Source organism: Macaca thibetana, chromosome 7 (assembly GCF_024542745.1).
Source record: "Macaca thibetana thibetana isolate TM-01 chromosome 7, ASM2454274v1, whole genome shotgun sequence".
NCBI lineage: Eukaryota > Metazoa > Chordata > Mammalia > Primates > Cercopithecidae > Macaca > Macaca thibetana.
In genome coordinates, this window is record NC_065584.1 from 12,025,731 (window position 1) to 12,042,903 (window position 17,173).

General features: G+C 48.4%; 1 protein-coding gene and 1 long non-coding RNA gene across 8 annotated transcripts in view; one reads left to right on the plus strand and one right to left on the minus strand.

The window, feature by feature from the left end:
- The window catches only part of SYNE3 (spectrin repeat containing nuclear envelope family member 3), a 124,930-nt gene that overhangs the window by 5,702 nt on the left and 102,055 nt on the right, over positions 1-17,173 (plus strand). The window contains exon 1 of one of the 6 annotated variants that reach the window (XM_050799028.1): positions 12,398-12,541. The exons of 1 other annotated variant lie outside the window; for it this stretch is intronic. The gene's annotated coding sequence lies outside the window, so the exon portion shown is untranslated. Of the gene's footprint in view, positions 1-12,397; positions 12,542-12,732; positions 12,815-13,215; positions 14,399-17,173 lie in introns of those variants that run through there. 4 more of the 6 variants (XM_050799023.1, XM_050799024.1, XM_050799029.1 and 1 more) reach the window with 4 other exon arrangements.
- LOC126959721 (uncharacterized) lies at positions 6,629-12,629 on the minus strand. Of its 2 annotated transcripts, XR_007727626.1 has the most exons (4): positions 12,568-12,629; positions 12,238-12,407; positions 8,297-8,401; positions 6,914-7,166 (listed from the first exon to the last, which is right to left on the minus strand). It is a non-coding gene; the product is annotated as an uncharacterized LOC126959721 (long non-coding RNA). The 2 variants fall into 2 exon arrangements; XR_007727625.1 differs by having other exon boundaries at positions 6,629-8,401.

Here is a 17,173-nt window from a genome sequence, read left to right on the forward strand (position 1 = left end):
TAGGAAGTTTAATTGTTTTCTTTTGAATAATTGCTGAGAGGTATTGCCAAGGCCATAAATGCACTTTATGGTGAGTCAGAATTTCACTTTGTACTTCTTCAGTCTTTGAGCTTTAATAATTTCATGCCTTCACAATGCAGTCTTGCTATTGTGGGAACCCATTGCTCCAGCCTTCTTCAATCGTTCGTCTAGGCCTGGCACGGTGGCTCATGCCTATAATCCCAGCACTCTGGGAGACCGAGGCTGGCGGATCACTTGAGATCAGGAGTTCGAGACCAGCCTGGCCAATGTGGTGAAACCCCAGCTCTACTAAAAATACAAAATTAGCCAAGCGTGGTGGTGGGTGCCTGTAGTCCCAGCTACTTGGGAGGCTGAGGCAGGAGAATTGCTTGAGCCCAGGAGGTGGAGGTTGCAGTGAGCCACGATCACACCACTGTACTCCAGCCTGGGTGACAGAGCAAGACTCTGTCTCAAAAATAAATAAATAGAAAACAGTTCATGTAGCAAAAAAGAAATTGACCCCAGTTTCATTGCAGGGAGGGGAGAGATGATTCAGGTTACAAATGGGATGAGGCATTAATTGTTCACTTTCCTTTGCTGGAAAAAAATGGAGGATTTTAAATATTATTTTCTCCTTTTACAGTCAGAAAAATCCTATTTGCTAATTCTAAACGTACTATTTTTTGAAAGTGTATCCTAGTGAGATACTGTTAATTGATATCAAATTTTAGTGAGCCACAGTTTGAAAGAGTTTTAATAAAAGACTATCATAAGGCTGGGTGTGGTGGCTTATGCCTATAATCCCAGCCCTTTGGGAGGCCAAGGCAGGTGGATCACCTGAGGTCAGGAATTTGAGACCAGCCTGGCCAACATGGTGAAACCCCATCTCTACTAAAAATACAAAAAATTAGCTGGGCATGGTGGTGGGTGCCTGTAATCCAAGGTACTGAGGAGGCTGAGGCAGGAGAATCACTTGAACCCAGGAGGCGGAGGTTGCAGTGAGCTGAGATCACGCCATTCCATTCCAGCCTGGGCAACAAGAGCAAAAGTTCATCTTAAAAAAAAAAAAAAAAAAAAAAAGACTATCATAAAACAATTATATTCTGTTAAAAAAAAAAAAAAAAAAAAAAAAGAGCCGGGCGCGGTGGCTCAAGCCTGTAATCCCAGCACTTTGGGAGGCTGAGACGGGCGGATCACAAGGTCAGGAGATCGAGACCATCCTGGCTAACACGGTGAAACCCCGTCTCTACTAAAAAATACAAAAAGCTAGCCGGGCGAGGTGGCGGGCGCCTGTAGTCCCAGCTACTCGGGAGGCTGAGGCAGGAGAATGGCGTGAACCCGGGAGGCGGAGCTTGCAGTGAGCTGAGATCCGGCCACTGCACTCCAGCCCGGGTGACAGAGTGAGACTCCATCTCAAAAAAAAAAAAAAGCTTTTTTGCATAAGCTTTATTACATAGACAAAATTGGGTGACCAAAATAATTTTGTATTATAATATTTTAGTAATTTTGTATTTTAATACAAAATTCTTCTTGAGGAGAAGCCTTCATATTGGCAAACTTTCTTCCCTCTCCAGATAGACGGTGATCTGGCATTTTCATATCATAGCTGTATGAGTGCAGCCCTGAGGGGACATGCCAGTCTAGTCGATGTGAAATCGATGTGTACTCCCATTGTTTCATCTTTTTATACCGTGCAGCCACAGCTCCGTGATAATCCACACGTACTATTGGCTGTCTAATTCCAGAGCAAATAATATCCTCTTACTGGAAGGAATTTTTGCTTGTGTTCAGAGCATAACACATCTTTCAAAGTCATTCTGGTTTTGAGAAACATGTTATAATCGAATGAGTCTCTGTCTTTCCTGGCAAGGCAGGTAGGGGGCACTAGTCTATTTTTCTTAGGAAGCTGGGGCAAGAGCCAATAAGGGCTGCCCCTGTAATTATACAGTGTCTGGAAATTAATCATTTTGCCCAATTCTAGGAAGAGCCTCTCAGTTCTCACCCAATTGCTATTCTTATTTTAGGGAACAGCTAACTTACTTAGTTTTCTAATATAACCACAACAGATCAGAAGCAGTAAATGTAAAAGGCTCACACTAAAAGCAGAAACAATGACTGAACAGTAAGTGAAAGGTGAAGCACTAAGAGGCAGATATTCTGGAATTCTTTTTAAAAAGCAGCGTTCTGGGGCATTCGATGTAAGAAGGGGTGAACAGCCTTCACCCATGACGGTTCCTTCTGCATTAATGCCTTGTGTGATGCTTCCGAGCAAGTAAAAGAAATTCTTTTCCGCATGCTCTGAATAGAAAGTCAAGGAAACATGCCGTTTATTTTAGCTTGCCAACAAAAACTACAAACACACACACACACACACACACAGCTTAAGGCGATGTTAAAAAATAAAAGGATTACTCCATTGTGCCAGATAAACAGTTATTCTGACTCTGTTACGTACTTCATGTTAGTTCATGGAAGATACCTTCGAAGTACCTACTACATTTCATCGGGTGTTGAGGGACTGAATAATATTGGTGTAAAGTTGAATTTTTCTAACTGTAAACCAAATGGGCTTGATGAGAGCTCAGCTGACGTTAGGTCAGAAAGGGCCATCCATAAAGTGGTTCTGCAAATGCTGATGTCAACCGAGGACACACAATTAGAGGGGTCAAAGAATATAACCACCTCACTTGTCCTACTGCCCAGCCCTGTTTCACAGTGATTGGGGGCCAGCACCCCTTCAGGGAGTGTATGCATTGTAATGTTACCTATTCCTTCCCCACCCACCACCACACACACACTAGGCCATCAGCTTCTAGTTAGGTAGGATTCATTTTTGAAACCTGGTGCCCCAGTGCCATCCCTGGCACTTAACTATGTGTTCAATACATAATTTTGAATAAAGAAAACATGGTGAACAATACAGAGCAGGATCTCAGCAAATCCCAAATTGTGTGAAACTCATATCGACCACAGGTGCCATGGGAGGTGGAGAAACATTCAGTGATGTGCCCACAGGCTCTGTTAAGCAGGCTACAGAGTGGAGTAAGATGCTCCCACATCCCAAGGACCTCGCAGTCCCGTGATGGGGACAGATGCAAGAATGCCCCTGAGAACTGGAGAGAGGGGAAAAAGCTCACGCCAAAGGGGTGCGAAAAGCTTAGTAGGGAAGCAGCACTTGAGCTGAGTTTTGAGAGAAGGGTAAAGTGCCTCTGTGTGAAAAGGAGGAACATTCCAGGAAGAGGGAGCAACCAGGGCAAAGGCACAGAGGCCCCTGGGCCCGCTGGCGGAATGCCGGGCCGTTTCTTGAGAAATGCAGGACTGGACATAGCTGAGGGGGAGGACAGATGGTAAGGGCTTGGGCTCTCCTCCTCTGGATAAGGGAAAGTCCCAGGAGGAGTGTAAGCTGCCGAGTGCTTGAGAGATCACCCTGCAGGAGTGTGGATGGATTGGAGGTGGCTGAGCTAACGGGGCCACTTAGAAGAGGGTCATCAGATTTAACTTTTGCAGCTATTGTGGTGGGGGGCACAGGGGAAGGGCACCACTGCAAGCTGAGTTCTTTGAAGGTAGGGATGACGGAATTTGGTGACTGGCTGACTGGGGAGGGGGCTGGGAGGAAGGGGAGATTCAGGCTTATTCCTGGGTTTTTGCTTAGCCACTGACTACACTTGCTGATGCAGGGAATACAGCGGGAGGGGGAAGGAGGATTGGAAAGGTAAGGTCAGGAATTACTTTTGGACATTTGTTTCCAGGTGCCTGAGGAGCATCTAAATCATCTGGTTATGTCTGAAATAAAGGAGAGATTATGCATATTATCGCCTCTACAGGTCTGGATCTATTGATAAAGGAGATTTGGGCAGGGAGGGCAAGAAGGAGTGCAGAGAAGAAAGCCGGGGGAAAGCATATAACTGGGGAAGGACAGGCCATGAGGAGAACTGGGAGCAAGTGATTTGCGGAAGAGGAATTTACCAGAAGCCACAGAGGGCCTGGGCGTGGGGGCTCACACCTGTAGTCCCAGCACTTTGGGAGGCTGAGGCAGGAGGATTGCTTGAGGCCATGTGTTCTAGACTGGTCTGGGCAACATAGTGAGGCCCTGTCTGTAGAAAAAGTTATAAGTTAGTTGGGAGCAGTTGTGTGTGCCTATAGTCCTAGCTACTTGGGAGGCTGAGGTGGGAGGATAACTTTAGCCCAGGAGTTCTAGACTGCAGTGAACTGTGATTGTACCATGGCACTCCAGCCTGGGCAACAGAGCAAGGCTGTCTCTTAAAAAAAAAAAAAAAAAAAAAAAAAAAAGGAAGCCACAGAGAGAGGCCAGCTTAGGGCCCAGGGTCTTGTGGATTTGGTAATGGAGGTAAACACAGTGTGGGCTGATGCAATCAGTGTTTGCTGCCCTTGCGCGCTTCACTTCACGTGTAAGGGGCTCTGTAACATGATAGAGTTGGGCCAGTGAATTTGTCAAGTGTCTTCTGGCTGTTACCTTTGTCTGTGTGTGAACCCTTATTTTAGGCCATTTCTGTAGTTAGTTAGCAGGGCAGATGGAGTTCAGTCATTTTGCAGAAATGTTTCCGTTTGGATGATGAAACAAGCTCGATTGCTGAAGCTGGTGCACTCATCCCACTGGCATGGTGCTAGCCGAGAGCTTTGAAATACCTGAGGACACCTCTTGCCTATTTATAGAGGTTGCTTCTGTCTGCTGAATAGGGCTTTTTAATTAACTAGGAGGTGCATTGAGTGACACTGGCCATTTTTCTCTGCATACCAAGTCTATAACACCAAAGAAGAAATTTAAGATAAAAATTCTTTAACATCTTAGGCCAGGTGCTGCTGCTATTACCACTGCAAGGACGTGCGGCAGTCCGGTTGGGAAACGTTTGTTCTGCATGTGTTCCGTGCCAGGTGTTGGCTATAAGATTCTAAGGTTTTGGAACTAGGCTACAACGATGAAACAACTTTCTCTGTTAGGGAAGTGTCCTGGGCCGTCAAGAATTGTCATCAAGAGCAGCAGGTTTTATGAGATACGTGGACCTATTTGGCATTTACCAGCCCCTGCCGCTCGGATAGAGGGACAGGGCTGGGCCCCAAGTGTGGGCTTTCCGGAAGAGCCAAGCGCCGGCTGCTCATATGGGATGGGTGGGGGTGGTGCAGGTGCCCTGCATGGGTTCCGCTGCCCTAAGGAGGGTGCCAAGGCCACGCCTCTGCATGTCTGCCAGGGCTGGGCTCAGAGCCTCCCCGGCTTCCTGGGCACTCTGCCTATCACACAGCGATTCTAATATGATCACGTGTTCAGAACAGTCACACTTGTCAAAGCAAGGAGAGAACGCTTGAGCAATGTTCAAAAACGTATCTCCAGGGATAAAAAAAGAAAAAATAATGAAAGCTTCATTTTCCTCCTTAGTGGGAAAGTCTTCCTTACTCACAGACTCTTCCTGAGTTGGTGTCTGTCGTGAAACATTCTTTGAAAGCATAGTAAAGTGAAGGATTTAATTTACAATAGTAGTACACATTTGCACAGAACCTCAAGTTTGTAGTGCATTTCATCATCTTTATGTGAATCTCATGGCTGCTCTTACAGGGAAAACAGGAAGAACTGGCCCCATTTTCTAAATGTAGAGACGGGAGGAGGTGAGATGGCTCACCTCTGCCAGCCGACTGGGAAATGCAGAGCCCAGAAAGACAGCAAGTCAGGAGAGGTGGATCCAGGGAGATTTTCATTCTGCCACCCACCCCATCGATGGAAACACCGACATTATCAAGGCTGCGTTTAGATTTCAAAACAAAAACAAGCAAACATGCCAGGCTCGTAGTATGCTGTTGTTTTAACCAAAATGATATAGCTCAAAGGGTGAGCAGCCATCAGTGCTGTGAGTGAAGCGCGATCACACATCTTGTGTGTTTAGCAACCCAGGAGGTAGCTGAGCCTGGAAGTGACTTTCCTGGTATGTAGCAATTCAGAGAATACAAAACCACATTCATTATCTGAAATGGGCTCAGCTGCCTCTATGTTTTACCATATAGAGCTGGGAACTTTGATGTGTGTGGTGTGTGCGTGTTTTGCTGCATATGCAGATAATCTACACAACTGGAGGCTTCAGCCTTGATGTTTACACACACACACACACACACACACCAGCAGATACATCACACACAGACTTCTCACCTGTTATGTTACTAACAGTGGTGCTGGTTTGTTTGAAAAGTATTTGAACTTATCAATAACCTTCCCCCAGAAGGCTCAGCATAGCTGTAGCATATGCTGTGTGTGGAAAATATAACCCAAGAAACACATTGGAATTGAATCGTGACCACTATTGCTATGAGACAGAATCCACAGCGATGAAGTGGGCGCTGGGGTCAGACTGCCTGCGTGTGGACCCTAGGTGAGTCACATAATAGCTGGGTGAATGGCCAAGTTTTCACCGTTTTTCCCTCATTTGGGAAATGGGATGATAATAGGAGCTATCCTGAAGGGTGGTGATGAGGATTAAATTAATAATATAGGTAAAGGCTTAGAACAGTGTGTGGCAGATGGTAGGTAAGCCCTTAATAAACATAAAATATCATTATTTGTCTCCATCATTTGAGATATATCTCACATCTTATCCAGAGGACTCCCAAACACTCGTGCCTTCCCTTCTCTCTCCTGTCTCTGGATTCCTCTACAAGTCAGTTTTGTACCGTGCAGTCTCACATATGACGGACATGCAGCATTACTTAGCTCCATGAATGATTCATGTGTCTTAATGTTGCTTCCCCAACAGATTCTAAATTCCTTGATGGCAGGAACCCTGTAACTGGCTTTTGTTAGATTTCCACAACTCAAGACCCAGTCCAGGGCAACTGTTGGACCCTTAAACATCTTTCATCACTAGCTGTGTTCATCACTAGGAAAAAGTAGGAAAAATCCAGTGTTGTGGGATTGTAAGTGGGTATTAGATCCAGCAGCTGAAACTTAAGATGTGAAGATGTATATTGACACAGATGTGCACACAAAACGTTTGTAGCAGCTTTATTGATAATAGCCAAAAACCAGGAACAACTTGGATGTCCTTCAACAAGGGAAGGGTGACCCAGCCAGTGATGCATCCATCACACCATGGATTGCTGCTCGGCAATGAGGAGGCACAGACTCGATACAGGAACCAGCTTGGGTGACGCTCCAGAGAACTGCACTGAGTGGAGAAGGGCAGTCCCACTGTGTGATTCCGTTATTATTACATTCTTGAAGTGACAGAATTATAGAAAGCAGAACAGAGGAGTGGCTGCCAGAGTTTAAGGAGGGAATGGAAAAGGGGGGAAGAGCAGCGTGCGGGATCCTTGAGATGGAAGTGTTTTGTGTCGTGTTGGTGTCTGTCAGTATCCTAGCTGTGATACTGTACCATTGTTTTGTAAGATGCTGCCATCGGGGGAAACCGGGTAAAGTATATGAGGACCTCTCTGTATGATTTCTTACAACTGCATGTTAATTTACAGTGGTCTCAAAACATTTAATTACACAAAAAACCCACATACATTTAAAGTAGTCCCAACAGAAGCAGAAAAAGTAGACCAGGCTTCCCACTGTTGGGAGAAACATGGCAAACCTCTTCGAGAAGGATTTTGTATATTTTTTATTTTCTGGTTTTGGTTTTTTTTTTTTTTTTTTTTTTTTTTTTTTTTGAGATGGAGTCTTGCTTTGTCACCCAGGCTGGAGTGCCGTGGCGTGATCTCGTCTTATTGCAACCTCTGCCTCCTAGGTTCAAGCAATTCTTCCGCCTCAGCCTCCTGAGTAGCTGGGATTACAGGCACCCGCCACCACACCCGACTACTTTTTTTTGTGTTTGTGTATTTTTAAGAGAGATGGGGTTTCACCATGTTGGCCAGGCTGGTCTTGAACTCCTGACCTCAGGCGATCCACCCACCTCGGCCTCCCAAAGTGCTGGGATTACAGGCATGAGCCACTGCACCCGGCCAGATTTTATTTTTTAGGAATAAAATGTATCGATTGTCCTTTAACACTTTTGTTTATATTAGTATTTACTCCTTGGAGTATAATAGTAGCAGTGTTTAGTTATGTTAAATGATGATTGTTTAATACAAACAAGATTCCTCTGTTTTCAAAAAGATATATATGGAGAGAAAGAGAGACAGGGTCTCACTCTGTCACCCAGGCTGGAATGTAGTGGCGCAATCATGGCTTACTGCAGCCTTGACCTCCCAGGCCTAGGCAGTCCTCCTGCCTCAGCTCCAAGTAGCTGAGACCAGGCATGCGACACCCTGTCTGGATAATTTTATTTATTTATTTGTAGAGATGGGGTCTCACCATGTTGCCTAGACTGGTCTTGACCTCCCGGGCTCAAGCGACCGTCCCACGTTGGCCTCCCAAACTGCTGGGATTAGAGGAGTGAGCCACTGCACCTGGCCAATACTATATATATATATAAAAAATGTATATATGGTGATATGTATACACAGTATATATCATAATGTATTTATTGCATTATTATATATTACATTGTATATAATACTATGTGTGTGTATATGTATATATTTCTTATAGTTACTTAAATTGGGGGAATAATTTAGAGAAAATCTTTTCCAATTCTCTCATTTCACATATTCAAAAACTCAGAAGTGACCCAAGGTTACACAGCTAGTTAGCAGCCTTAACAAGGGTTAGAACCCCATCATCTGAGAATCCAGTCCTGTATTTTATACACAATTGTATTTTATAAATGCAGCACAATTAAATGTACATAGAGGAATATTCTGAGTTACTGCAGTTACCCTGCTTGGTACTGAGATGACTCATTGCCACCCAGAGGGGTGCCCCTGCTCCGTTGATGGGTGGCAGCTGCCCATGGAGAAGTGAAGAAACCAGGGTGCTGGATGTGCTCACCCTAGAAGCACATGTAGCACCCGAGTAGGGAAGGACAGGCTAACACTTGGAGAACTGGCAAAGAAAAAACAAAGAAGAAGGAAAAGTTTAGAGCAGAACTGGGATGAGAACCAGCTCTCCAGGCTCAAACCAAGACCTCTCCGATGGGGCACCCCAGAAGTGGGCACCCTTAATGTGAGCTTTTCATCCGTGCTAAGCTGAAAGCACTTATGTACCTCACCACTAAGTGGGAAGCCAGGCTAGAGACGGAGAGATGGGAATGTAAATGTTCTGAACAGCAATTCCTATCCTGGGACCGTGGGCAATGTCCCTCCTTCCCACTCTCTTGCCTCAGTTTACCCACGAGGTGCTTTATTAGCCAGAAAAGCCATTGCAGCTTTTGCTGTAATCTATCTGTGGAGACTGAACACACACACGCAAACTGAAAACATCATGCTTACAAAATGAGGATTGTGCAGATTGCTGTTGAGGCTGGCTAACCAACAGCAAATGTGAAACAGACCCAGATAATTTCCCCAGGCTTATTAAATTGATTCCTGCTTCCCCATGAGTGGTGGTGGAGATGCTGGCTGCAGGGAGCAGACACAGGGAAAGAGTGGTAAAAACTTCGCTTTTTGGTATGTTGCACAAACAGCCCCCACTGCCAAGTGAGTCAGAACTTCCGAACAGCATAATTTTAGTGCCCTTCTTGTGGTTCTCTCTCTGGGCTGCTTCTGAAAGGAAGGTCTCAGGGCGGGGTTTCCTGTGTTCAATTCCAGAGATGACAAAGGGGCTTTTCCCCCAATCCTTTGCCAGATTTTTTTTCCAGATAGGTTTTCATGTCCACCCCCTTCTGTAGCTGCAGGTAATGCTGAGGACTAAGGCACTGTGGACTTCCTAGTTGCAAACTGCCCCATCCCTTCGTATTGCTTACTCAACTTCTGTTTTTCTTCCATATGGACTACTTTGGAGAGGAAAAAGACTGGCATCAAATAAAAAATAGGGTTCTGTTTTTGATGTAATGTTTATGTCAGGCTTAAGAAAAGTAATGGATGGCTGGGCATGGTGGCTCACACCTGTAATTCCAGCACTTTGGGAGGCCAAGCGGTCGGATCTCTTGAGGTCAGGAATTCGAGACCAGGCTGGCCAACATGGTGAAACCCTGTCTCTACTAAAAATACAAAAAATTAGCTGAGCGTGGTGGTGCATGTCTGTAGTCCCAGGTATTCAAGTGGCTGAGGCACGAGAATTGCTTGAATCGGGGAGGTGGAGGTTGCAGTGAGTCAAGTTTGCACCACTGCACTCCAGCCTGGGTGATAGCGCGAGACTCTGTCTAAGAAAAGCAATGGAATGGGAGAGTATTCTGAAAAGCAGCAAGCCCTGTAAAGCCCAAGATAATAACAATCACGTTGATAATAATAAAACTATCTGCACAGTATTTTGCATTTCATAAAATATGTTTATCACATGTGTTTTCACCCATGAAAAATTGTTACTATCCCCATCTAACATGAGAAAAACCAATGTTGTAAGAGGTCACATTCAGTGTAAGATTACACTGTATGTGTACACTGTATGTGTAAGTCAGTCTTACATTGTAAGATTCACTCAGCTAAATAAGTAGCAAAGCTTGACCAGGAAAGTGAATATCTCCCCTGCTCTGAACTGGTGCTCTGCACTGCACCAGCAGCAGGAGGGACAGTTCGTCTCTGTGCACCATGGTGCCCTGACACAGAATTATTACACCCCGACCTTCTTGGAGGTAGTAGTCTGTGCCTCATTTGTCCTCGTATTCCCAGAGGCTGGCACATAGTAGATACGCAGGAATGTTTGACGAAAGACTGAATAGCTGTGTGCCAGAAACTGCAGCAGTCATACCATTCCCAGAACCATAACATAACAGCTCACCTGAGCTGGGTGCTCAAATACCAGGCACAAAACCATACAAGATAAGCTCCTATTATTAGATCTATTTAACAGAAAAGGAAACCAAGTATGAGTAATCAGCTGAAAGTTGCAAATTGGGCACTTTGTCACTAGAGCCTGAGCTCCCAACTATACTCAGCCATCTCTTCCTGCAGGACATGGAGTTACGGCGGCCTGCTCCACCCTCGGAGCAGCCTGGGGGAGCCATCTCTCTCCTTGTGCAAATCACTTGCCCGCTTTGTGCCTTGGTTTCCCTTGTCAGGCGAAACTCATTAAACTTTTCCTAACTACCTGGAGGATGTTTGCAGAGATTTAATGAGGAGACACATTTGAAAGCATTCTGAAAAGCAAAAAGCATGATCCAGATGCAGGCATTATAATCATTGTTACTCACCGCCTGCACCTGCAGTTTGACTGTGGTAACCTCAAGGCCTGCGGCAGCACTCCTAATTGAGTCACAGTGATAATAACACGTATAATAGCATACTTGGAACCAGTCAGTCGCAGGGAGATGGGAGGGGTCTTGTGTATGTCTTCAGCAATGCTGTGAATAATTACAGCTTAATAAATGGGATCTAACTAAGAGGTGTGGGTCTACCTCAGAGTGAATCCTGGGTTTTGGCTAATTCTTCTACCTCCCTCTCAATTTCGAAAAGACATACACACACACACACACACACACACACACACACACACCCCATTAACTATCTTGTCCTGCTTTACAATTTAATCTCTTAGGATACTGACTTTACACGATCTGTTCTGCAAACATCTGGCATCCCTGCTAAGAAACAAAAAAGGAAAACGGCATCCCGGAAGCACTGGATTTGGGTCAGTTACTAACTCCTCATCTGTAAAATCGCTAGCCGCACCTAAATTGTGATGACTGGAGTTCACGTAAAACCTAGTTTTACAACTTGTATCCCTCATTAGTGGCGCTCATCTGATCCAGAGGCGGTGGAGTCAATCATGCAACTATGTAATTACTCGGAAAAAGATAAGAACTGGGGCCCAGGGCTGTTCAAAGCCGGGCTGGACGCACAGGAAGGCCAGTGACTGCTGACCTGGGAGGAGAGGGAGAGAGCGCCAGGGTGCAAAGGCTTCCAGCCACCAAGCAGTAGGAGTTTGGCAGAAGACTGTGGAGCAAACCCCAGGCCAAGGCAACCTCATGTGCACAGGCACAGAGGCAGATACGGTTTAGACATTCTGGGACAAGGTTAAAGGGTTGGCATGGCTGGAGCAGGGGTTGGGAGGACGGGAGGATGTTTCTGCTGGATGGGGAGGGAGAGGGGAGGAGCATTCTGAGGCCTTGGGTTTGTTGGGGGTTCACATTATGCCTGGTGATTCACATTCCTTGCGACTCCCGGACTGTGGGCCCGAACTGTGGAGTGGGAGAGGATGGGCAGGGTGCCAGTCCCCCCGCCCCAACCACCCCGCCCTTTCTTCCCGCGTGAGGCTACCTGATGGGTGTCATTTTCTTCTTGGATTTCGCGCCTCTGGGCGATGTGCCCCTTCCTAGGCCCCCACCTCTGCTCTGTGAGGGCAAGATCTGCCGGCGTCCTAATCCCTTTTCCAAGTCTGGGCGCACAGATCCAACTTTCCCGGGGGAGAGGCAGCTCCGCGCCATTCCCTAGAATGAGAAAAGCGACGGTGGCTGTGTGTGTGTCGGGAAGACAGACAGGGGCCAGGGCTCCGGGCTGCTTTCCAGGCCACCGTGGACAGGACACCCCCTTAACCCCCGCCCCAGGTCCGCGACAGGGAGCGGTAAGGCTCTTCCTCGGCCCTGGTACCCGGGGCCACGCAGGGTGTCCGCCGGGCTGGGGTTGCGCACCCGGGGCCTCCGTTGAGCGCGTGCGGAGAGGGGCGCGGCCTCTCCCGCGGGGCCACCGGGCGGGCCCCGGCGGGGGCGGGGGTACTCGCGGTGTCCGGGCCCGCCCCAGCCCTGCCCCGCCCCGGAGCCGCCCGGGACGCAGGGAGGAGGGAAAGAGGCTCGGCCCCAGCTACCCGCGGCGCCGCGCTCCTCCACGCTCCGGGCGGGTAAGTGGCACGGGGCCGGGAGGCCAGGCCGGGGGCCCGGGCCTGGGCGGGTGGGGTCCTCAGCCCCCGGCACAGCTCTGACACAGCCCCGGGGATCCGGGGCGCCGAAAGTCTGGGGGACCTGGGGAGGCGCGCCCGGCGCGGGGGCGGGGGCTCCGGCGTGACAGCTGCGGGCGGGCGGGTATTTTTAGTTTAAATCCAACCGTTCCGTGCTGGCTGCGAAATTCCCGAGCCTTTCCTTTCAACCCCGGGGAACTTCGGCCCGCAAGAAAAAGCCCTAAAGCCCGGGGCAGCACGTCCCAGGCGTGCCGGGTGCCTCCTCGGGGCTTCCCTCTGCCTCCCCTAGGGGCGGGCTGACCTGTCACCAAGGATTGCGCGCGGCGGGGGCCCGACCCGCTCCTGGCGACCGCGAGCGCGCTCAGTAGTGTCTGGGAGAGCAGAGCAGGCGGCAAGGAGGGGAAGTCCAACCCCGAATGCTCAGTTTTATTCTGACGCCTCTTGGCTGTGCAAACTTGACAAGCAGCTCAACCTCTCTGAGCCTCATTCCCACATTTCTAAAGGGGAGGGCAGTGAGGCCAGAGATGGCTTGCAGGGCGTGAGAGAGCCTCAGATGGATGTTGACTTCCCTTGGGGTCTTGGGATCTTGACCCCCAACAGCAGACCCATTGATGTGGCCCATTGGTCAACCCAGGAGCAGTGTCCTACACCGCCCAGCTGACTTCTGCTTCAAAACTGGAAGCCAGGGCCTCCAGCCTGGGCGGGGTGATAATGAATATTTTTAGTTAACCACTTTGGCCCTGAAGCTCCAACCGTGGGCTGCCCTGGGACTCTTTCCCAGGTCCCTGGTCACCCCTTTCAACTCTGAAGAGTTACCCTTATCCCAGCACTGGGTGCAGGGGCTGTCTACAGCCAAGGGCTGCTAGTGGGATAACCTGATGTGTCTTGGGGGCATGCCCCATCCCACGTGAATGAGGGCATGAGGAGAATGGACCGTCCTCCCAGAAAGGAGAGCAAGTCAAAATCACTGCCGTTCTGAGCTTGGCAGGACAGCCTCCCTCATCCACCAAGAGAAGCAGAAACAGACCCAGAGAGGGGGAGTGATTTGCCCAGAGCCACACTGCCTGGCTCTCTTAAAGGGCCTGGCCTTGCCGCCTGCACTTCCAGGGCAGCTAACAGCCCACAGGAGTCAGGAGCTGGGAGGTGGGAGGGGCGTACCAGTGCCAACGAGCTGTTTTGCTCAGTTTCCTGTCACTGTGCCCCAGCGGGACGCTCCAGCACATGTGGGTCTGCACATTCCTCAGGCCGGACAGCACTCGGCAGGCTGACAGCCACAGCTGTGCCAAGCCTGCTGGCCCCGGGCGTTGTTTTCAACCAGAGAGGCCCCTCTGGGGGTGGCTGAGCGGGAAGTGGGCTGGGATGTCTTATTTCTGGAACTTGTGTCTTGCTGGGGGTCCTGAGGAGAAGACCTGAGGATGTGTTGGTGGCACAGAGGGAAGTGGTGAGAATCCAGGCTCAGGTTTCTGCCTCCAGGTACAGTCTGGCACCTGGCACCTGGCACCTGGCTCCCTGCAGGTACACTTCAGGGTGAATTGGAGTCCTTTCTGTCTCCATGGGAACAACCCTCCTGCCCCAGTGCTTTGCATGCTCTCCAGCAGCCATGGACCTGGCCATGCCTGGGCAGCCCGTTTGCCTTGTGACGCAGCCTGGAGCAGGCTGCCGGGGGCTCTGGCTTGGTGGCCCCGGGAGGCAAGACTGGGCAGGCCCAGCTCAACCTTAAAATCACCCTGGAGGCTTTGGGAACCCACTGGGCAGCTAGGTCTCCTGCACTGTCCAGCTGTTAGGAATGAGGGCAGTCAAGTTGGATTGCCTGAGTCCAGTCCTGCCTTAGCCAGCTCCTGGCTGTGTAGCCTTGGGAAAGTTGCTTCACCTTTCAGAGCTTCAGCGTCCTTCCCCATGGAAAGGGGCTAACCATAGCACTGCAGGTGTTGCCTTGCAGGGCGTCATGAGCACTAAACGAGCTTTGTCCTGATCAGCATCTCATATGATGTCAGACACAGCACATGTGAGAAGGTGTCACAGTTTGAGGCGAAGGGGCCTCATCAGGATACCTGGGTTCCCCTCTGCTCTGCCCCTCCTCTCCCTACCTTGATTTCCCCTTGTCTGTCAATGGTGAGTGGTCCTGGCTCACCCCCCTCACAGTCCTTCCAGCACTGAAAGCTGGCCCTTGGCCCCGGGGAAGGCAGGAGGTTCTAGAGAAGCTACAGAGGGACTCAGATGTGTCAATGGGGTCTTCCAAAGCACTTCCTGCCTCTCACCTCCTAGGATCTGGCAGCAGGCAAGGCTGTCACTGCTGGCCCGTTTACAGATGAGGAGGCTGATATCCGTGGCTGGATGTGGTAGAGCCAGGATTAGAACTCAGGGCTTTTGACCTGATGCTCTTCCTGATACCACACGGCCTCTCCTAGACAATCCAAGGACAATGTTGTACATTCATCACTGGAAAAACAGTACCGACCAGACAGGATGCTTATCTTCATTAGGTCATCAGTACTTGCTGGAAAATAATATGGATTCTGAATATATATATATTCCTAAAGCAGCCCGACTGGACCACAAAGATAGGAACCCAGGAGCAATAGTGTTTCCTGACCCTCCCATCCCAAAAGGAACCTTTGCTTTAGGACTGAGGGATGATGTTCTGGGGCTGAGCAGCTATGAAGTGGATGGGAGACAGCTTCGGGAAGCTGATGCCTTAATTCTGTCCTCTCTAAATACTTCCCTTTCGGGCTTGCTGTGAGGATAAGTGAGGTAACTGGGGATGATGCTTAGCAGAACGCCCGGCATGGTGGGGGCACACCATAAATAGGCCTGATGGTTTTTATTATTACTCACCTTCTGCTATCACTGTAACACCAGAGTGCAGCCTGGATCTCTCACCTGGGTTTCTAGGCTGCAGTTGCGGCATAGAGAATCCTAGCATCTCCATGGAGAACTGCTAAGGCAATTGTAAAAGCTCAAAACACAAGCACACTAAGCAATGAGTTATTTAGTGACACCTAGCTGAGAAGTAAAATGATGACAAAAAGCAAGAAGGTGATTATCTTGAATGAAAGCCAAGCATTGCCACATGTGCTGAGGAAGGTGAGAGAGGGTCAGGAGACTCAGGGGGGGCAGTTGCAAAGGAAATCACTTTGTAGTCATTGGATGATTACATGTATGTGTTATACATGCGTTTATACATAGATTCTATTTCACAAAGTTAAGCCAGTTTGAAAAAGAGGCCGGGCGCGGTGGCTCACGCCTGTAATCCCAGCACTTTGGGAGGCCGAGACGGGCGGATCACGAGGTCAGGAGATCCAGACCATCCTGGCTAACACGGTGAAACCCCGTCTCTACTAAAAAATACAAAAAACTAGCCGGGCGAGGTGGCGGGCGCCTGTAGTCCCAGCTACTCGGGAGGCTGAGGCAGGAGAATGGCGTGAACCCGGGAGGCGGAGCTTGCAGTGAGCTGAGATCCGGCCACCGCACTCCAGCCTGGGTGACAGAGCGAGACTCCGTCTCAAAAAAAAAAAAAAAAAAAAAAAAAAAAAAAAAAAAAAAAAAAAAAGAAAAAGGCAAGGGAATGATAATGCAAAATCAAGGTGGTTATCTTTGGGGAGAAGTGGGTAATTGATCAGGGAGATGCCTGTTTCACTCTTAGTGGGATCCATTATGTTCTGTTTCTTCAGTCCAGTGGTAGGCTTGTGGGTGTTGTTTTTAATTTTAATATTTATTTATTTATTTGAGACAGAGTCTCACTCTGTTGCCCAGGCTGGAGTGCAGTGGCGCGATCTTGGCTCACAGCAACCTCCATTCCCCAGGTTCAAGCGATTGTCCTGCCTCAGCCTCCCGACTAGCTGAGATTATAGGCATGTGCCACCATGCCTGGCTAAGAGTGTTATTTTTAAATATTTTTGTGCTTCACCATTTGCAAATAGGAGACACATATATTACATTACATATATATATAATCTTACATAATACCAATTAAATTAAAAGATCATCTGGAGCATTTTCAGATGCTTTCTTAGAAAATCTGCCTCTCTCCTCAGATTCAAATGTTAATCTGGCTGGATTTAAAAAATAAAGCAACAAATCCTGTTGTATGACACATACTTCTCTTTAATGTAAGAGACATAATCTCCCTCTTCCCAAATCATACAATGAGCAAGATAACAATAACACTTTATAACCTCAGGTGATCAACAGGATTTGTAAAGTTCCTGGCCTAATGATTTATGCTTCTGAATCATAAAATCCTGAAATATTTGAGCTGGGAGGAACCTCAGGTCACCTGGACCAATCTGCTGGTTTTATAAC